Consider the following 6,216-nt stretch of genomic DNA (forward strand, 5'->3'; position numbering starts at 1 on the left):
CGAATTTAGCACCAATTATCACTGAGCTGGTAATATAGAGATCCAGTACGACATCCAAGAGGCCATTCTTCAAGTGAGTGTCAAGAGGCGAATCGATTACGAAGGGGTATCACAGCCAAGCCTAATCCTGTGCGCTCCCTGACATGTACATGCGTAGAGTTCCTGACTGGACGATGGTGAGCAATGGGGTGGAGATCCCACAGCATAGAACAGGTGAGACAGAGGGCCTTCTGGTCTGTGTGGCTCAGTGCCACAGTGGGTTTACCCACTAGGCCTTCAGGCCGCCTTCAGAAAGATGTAAAGCACAGCGCGTTAGTAATTACCCAGAGCTTTGTTTTTAATGACTTGCAAAGTATTTACAGCACAGAATCAGGTCATTCGGCTCAATGGACCCATGCCAGTATTTATGCTCCACACGAGACTCCTCCCGCCCTCTTCATCTCACCCCATCAGCATATCCTTGTATTCCTTTCTTCCTTGTGCATATCTAGCTTCTCATTAAATGCATCTACACTATTCACCTCACCCATTCCCTGCGGGAGCGAGTTCCACATTCTCACCACTCTCTCTGGGCCAAGACATTTCTCCTGAATTCCCTGTTGGATTTATTAGTGACTATCTTGTATTTATGGTCCCTAGTTCTGGTCTCCCCCACAAGTAGGTACATCTGCCTTTGAATGTTTCAAGGACATTGATCGAATCGAACTGGAATTTTACCTGAGCGTGTTAACTTGGAGTAGTTTTCATCCTTCGTGAGTTTTGACAGTTAATGGTGGACTTGGTGGTTCTTTAGCTGGTCAGCTTACAGCCGGGGTGATAGTGCACGACCTTGAAGGAGTACCCTTGGGATGAGCTCAGTGTGTGAGTAGATGCTGCCTGCGTGACAGCTTCATGGGCACCTTTTATTGACACCAATTTTAACCCCACCATTCTGCCTCTTGGCTCCAATATGAAACCGTGGGGCATTAACGCTTGGAGAACACCTACAGAATAAACAGGTGTGCAGGCAGCTCCCCCTCCACCCCCCACCATCAATCTGTGAAGGAACCCAGGTAATGCCCCTGCCAGTCACAGCCAGAGTCAAACTGGTACTCACAGAATCCTACAACAGATTACCAACACCAATTACAATGGTGTGTGTGCCCATTGCCAGTTATTACCAGATACTGGCAATGGGCACACACACACCATTGCCACCCTCTCAAAGACAGGCACTTGGAAAGTCAATCAAATAAAATGGCCACTCACAGGCTAAGCTCGTCCCAAGGTAAGATTCTCCCCACTAATAATGTGTTGCTGCTGCTCAATTGGAGAGAGTCGTTAAATGTTCATTCTCCCTCCCCAACCACTTCTCATTCACCAAGCTGGGCGTTGCGTCCCAGTGCAGGGCTCCAGGACATCATCTGTGGGAGTGGGGCTAGCACTGAGCACCAGGGTGGCATTGTGAATGGGCCACTGGTATTAGGGGGGGGGGGGGGGTGGCTTTGCACTCTGGTAGAAGAGCGAGTAGAGATGGGATTGGCACTGGGGTGAAGGGTGGCGCCAAGAAAAGGTAGGCCGAGCTTTATCCATTTGTATTATGGGCTCGTCCTGTTGACCAAAAGAGAGGCCAAAGTTTCAGAATGGGACTGGCCAGATGGATCATAATATTTAATTCCAGCCCTGTAAAGTACATTTTAGTACTGCTAGTAATACACCGCTCATTAAAGCCATCCGTCATCAATAACCCTCGCTGTTACTAGTGCTAGACATTTGTAAGATTTAACAGTTGCAACCAATTCCAAGGAATAGTAACACTTGTCACTGGGATTTCAGTCATGTGTAACAGTGGGTGTGTGAAACTCTCCTGCTGTGCCCAATTGAATTGTGAAAATCCAGCAGTCGATAGCAGTACATAGAAGTTACAACATGGAATCAGTCCGCCGGCAGTTACCCCGCACACCAGCAATTGGAGGCTGTACAATTCCAAAGTCTAGCAAGCATTCTGAGCTGTCTCACACTGGGTTGAAGTGGAGGTCTGGTACTGGCGGTGGCACTGATCTGAAGTGATGAATTGGGTGCCCTTGTGGCTTGGAGCTTTGCACCGCGGGAGTGTGTGTACACTGGGGCTCGCGGTTCCTGAAGGATTTCCTGTCCCTTACAGGGAAGGCACAGACAATCCTCCCCATCCTCATTCCCGATATGTGCTCGCTGCCCCAAACCCCCGGGGGTCAACTGTAAGATCTCCCCTACATTGTATCATTCCCAGTGTGTCGAGTGACACCACTGGGTAATAACAGGAAGAATTGACACCTGTTGCAATGCGTGGCATTAAGATATTATCATTTGTTGGTGATAGACCTTCACGCGGGGACCAGTCTGTCAGGAGCACTCGGTATTCAGGTTCAGTGTAACCTTGCTGCCACGGAGGGTTCCTCCTGCTACCTCCAGTAAAGTATCGGAATCAGGGTTGGGCGGGAATGCTCCACGCTCAATCTCTGATCCACTGCGGACTTATCCGGCCTTAGTGAGGAGTGGCAGCGTCCCTGCTCCTGACTGCTCCAGCATTGTGTGGACAACGGCTTGACTGTGATGCCCCTCCCTCTGTGGTTGAATAGCTTGCCAATAGCTGCTGTCACGGTTCATGCATTCAGAATGGCCATTTGCCGAGGTGTTGGCGAGTTAACCAGCCCTCCGACAGTTGACACTTCCAGGCACGGAAGAACACTGGCGAGCAGTAGTTAAGGTCCCAAACACTGGTTTGGGTTTTATTTCTGTGAAGCCCTGAGTTAGCGTCTCTGCTGAGGGCTGCACGCAATCTCACAACTGGTGATTTTTCTCTGCATTGCCCCCCAGGAGGCTCACTGCTGGAATCAGCAGAAATGCCGGACCCTGCAACGGTCAGGTGATGAGGTCCAGGCCTGACTGTCCAGCCCGTGTCCAGGGGCGCGGTCTCTGTCTCTGTCTAGACCGGTCCCTCAGTGGCACATGAAGTTTAATAAACTTCAGTCTGAGTTCTGTTCAGTTTGGGATTATTAAACGATGTTTTTAACCGGATTAGTACGTCTTTTACTAGTGGTTGTAGCAATTATAAACTTAAAATATATGAAAACAATACTATTATTGCAGGTATAATGTTAGACGCACAGAATAAAGAAGGGGGAGGTGTTGCGAGAGTTACTGTGGTTGGGTTGCCCAGTCACATGCTGTAGCGTTGGAGGTTGAGTGACCCTCAGGAACTTGGTGTCAGACCAGCCCCTGTGGGATAGACGGGGACATACTCTCGCACACACAGCGCTGCTGTATAGACTGGGCTGTGGTGCTGCTGACGGAGTGAAGAGGATAATTTTAAATAGAGCACTTTGTGTAGACAGGCCTATAACTATTAGTGCTGCTGCTAGGGACCGTGGTCCTTAAACGTTACGTGTGTGTATGTTATGCAATAATTTTAGGAGTAGAGCCGTGGTAGATTTACCTGTATAACAATGCTCCTGTTACCTCAGTTTGTGATATGTACATACCTCAGTCTCGTCGTGTTAGGCAGCGGAAATACATATATTCAATTTAGCTGTAAATTTTAAATAGGAACTAATTTGATTCTTGGGCAGTTCTGCCTATATTGCTGTGAAATAGTACAGCCCTCTCGACATTGACTCTTCCCTGGGGTGTGAGAAACCATGGGATGGAGGTAACTCATTGCCTGTGGTGGAACACCAGTTTCTCTCGACATGGTGCATTTATTTCAACCAGTGAACGTTCAGTGGAACCCTCTTTGTTCAATGAACCCACTGTAACCCTAGTCTGGTACCACAGAGATCTAAAGTATTCACCGTCTGCTGCTTTCATCAACTATGACAGATCAGAGCACTACAACTGTTCTCTATCTGCCCTGGGAGTGTTTGATGGGATAGTGTAGAGGAGCTTTACCCTGTGTCTAACCCGTGCTGTACCTGGCTTGGAAGTTCTTGGTGTTGACAATGGACGCCTGAAATGGAGAAGTGCTCCATACCCCATCACTGACACCCCTTGCCTTCAGCACAACACAACTCGCGTTTTGATATTGCCTGTGGTGAGGTGTGTGCCTGTTGTTTGTTCAATCACCTCACATTGATCTGCAGGGTTCTAATTGGTTGAAGGAATTTTCAGTTTGGTAAAACGCGTGGAGCTAGCACTAGGCCACATTTTTCAACCAATTCCTTGGAAGGGAAAACCAACATGAATCCAGATCTCGGGATGCCATTCCATTTTCTTTCTCCTGCTGCTCCTCAGACCAGTCCCGGGCTGGGAGTGGAGAGCTCCTAAACTCCCGCGTCTGTGGAAGTTGCAGAACGGAGCTTTTGGGATTAATCCGATCATCATCTCACCCAGGAATTATCTGTGGCCAGCCACTTTCCGGCTGGGATGTCATGTGTCGCAACTATTGACCGGAGTGGGTGCGGATGAAGGTTTACAACCATTTAGCATTCAATGCCAATGCTGCGGAATTCCTGAGTGCACTGAATGAAATCAAAGGCCCTTTGTCGGTGAAAATGGTGAAACTCCAATTGGTAAGGGGAGTAAATCCTGACTCGGGGCATCTTGAGCAAGACAGTGACTTGTACCAGTATTGTTCCACACACTGCCTTCTGCAAAGCGTGAGAATATTGATGACTGTTAGTCCCCTAACGTACAAGTATAGGCTCCCACCCGCGAGTATCAGATACCTTGTAGTGTATAAGAAACATCCCAATATATGTATGAGCTTTGTAAGTACTGTACACAGATTTAATATAAACCCCAACCGAACCTGTTGCCTTTACACAATAGTACATGTCAGTGAGGTCCAGGGAGCCGGCAGCCCTCTGGCCTTGCAGTGGGTAGAGAGCACGTGCTGTCTGCAGACAGTTAATGCAATAATAATCATATGCAATCATATCTCATTGTACAGTAGTATCTGCAGAATATGATCCATTGATGTGTTAGCCCCCAGGGTGGTGGAGTGTAAAGCGGCCATTGACCTGCTCGCGGTAGTATCGGCAGTGACTGAAGATGTGTAGAATCTTTCCATCTTTGTATGTGAACAGAATAAAAAGACTCCGTTTGAAATGAAGCTTGTTCTCGCAGTCTTTGTTCTTAGTTCTGGCTTTTTACTGGGAACGAGTTTGGGGAGTTTGCGCCGGCACAGCGAGGGAGGAGTGTTATCCGGGACAGCACTATAACACAAAAGCAAAATACCACGGGAGGCTGGAATCTGAAATAAAACTAGAACATGCTGGAAATCTCAGCGGGCCAGGCAGCATCTGTGGAGAGAAACAGAGTTAACGTTTCAGGTCGACCCTTCGTCAGAACTGGCGAGTGTACGAAATGAACAGATTCTTAAGGAGCACTGAAAGGGGGAGGGGAGGAAAGGATATCTGCTCCTCAAATACGACCAGGCACAACTAGCTGAATAGCTGGGGCCTTGGGAAAGACGGCACCTCTGACAATGCAGCACTCCCTCAGCACCACACTGACGCCTGAACCTAGATTGTGTCCGCCAAGAACTCTACCTTGAAAACATCATGAAATTTGACATTTTTCCCCGTGTAGATGGTACGTTGTTCGCTGGTGCCAAACACCTCCACGGTAGAGAAGCGGGGCAAGTCAGAAAGCAAGGTTGGGGGAAAGTGAAACTGCCAGTCTGATGGGTTTAATTTTCCGTCTGCTCTTGTTCCTGTACTTAGGATTCCACTCAGCTTCCTGTCTCCGCTAATTTATTAGTCATTACTTTAAGTGGGTTACTGAACACGAGTGTATTAACCAGAGTGCTAAAAAGAGAGAGAACTCTACAATTCCAAGGCTTTAAAATATTCACAACTTTAACATGCTGATTTGCCTCCAGATCAGAGAAGCATATGGACACAGTTCATTCCTATAAAGTATATTACTGAGGAATAGTGGGAACAGTACACCGCGACTAAGCCATTTGACAGACAGGGCCGTGGTTAATATAGACTGGGATAGGGCAGTGGATAATAAGCAAAAAGGCTTTAAGCAGAGCAGCCTGCTAGAAACATGTAATCTGACTCAGTCACATGTCAGTGTAGAATTGTAATAAAATCTCTGAACTCGAGCCCTGTGCTGGCTGCAGTGATCAGGGCCCAGCGATACATGCACCATGCTGCCCTGCACTTGACAATCGCAGTAGTAGCGGCTGTTTATAGATTTGTTGGCTCTACTCTGCCCCTCCAATGTGTGATCTCACACTATAAATAGCGG

The sequence above is a fragment of the Pristiophorus japonicus genome, chromosome 15 (assembly GCF_044704955.1).
Source record: "Pristiophorus japonicus isolate sPriJap1 chromosome 15, sPriJap1.hap1, whole genome shotgun sequence".
Lineage (NCBI taxonomy): Eukaryota > Metazoa > Chordata > Chondrichthyes > Pristiophoridae > Pristiophorus > Pristiophorus japonicus.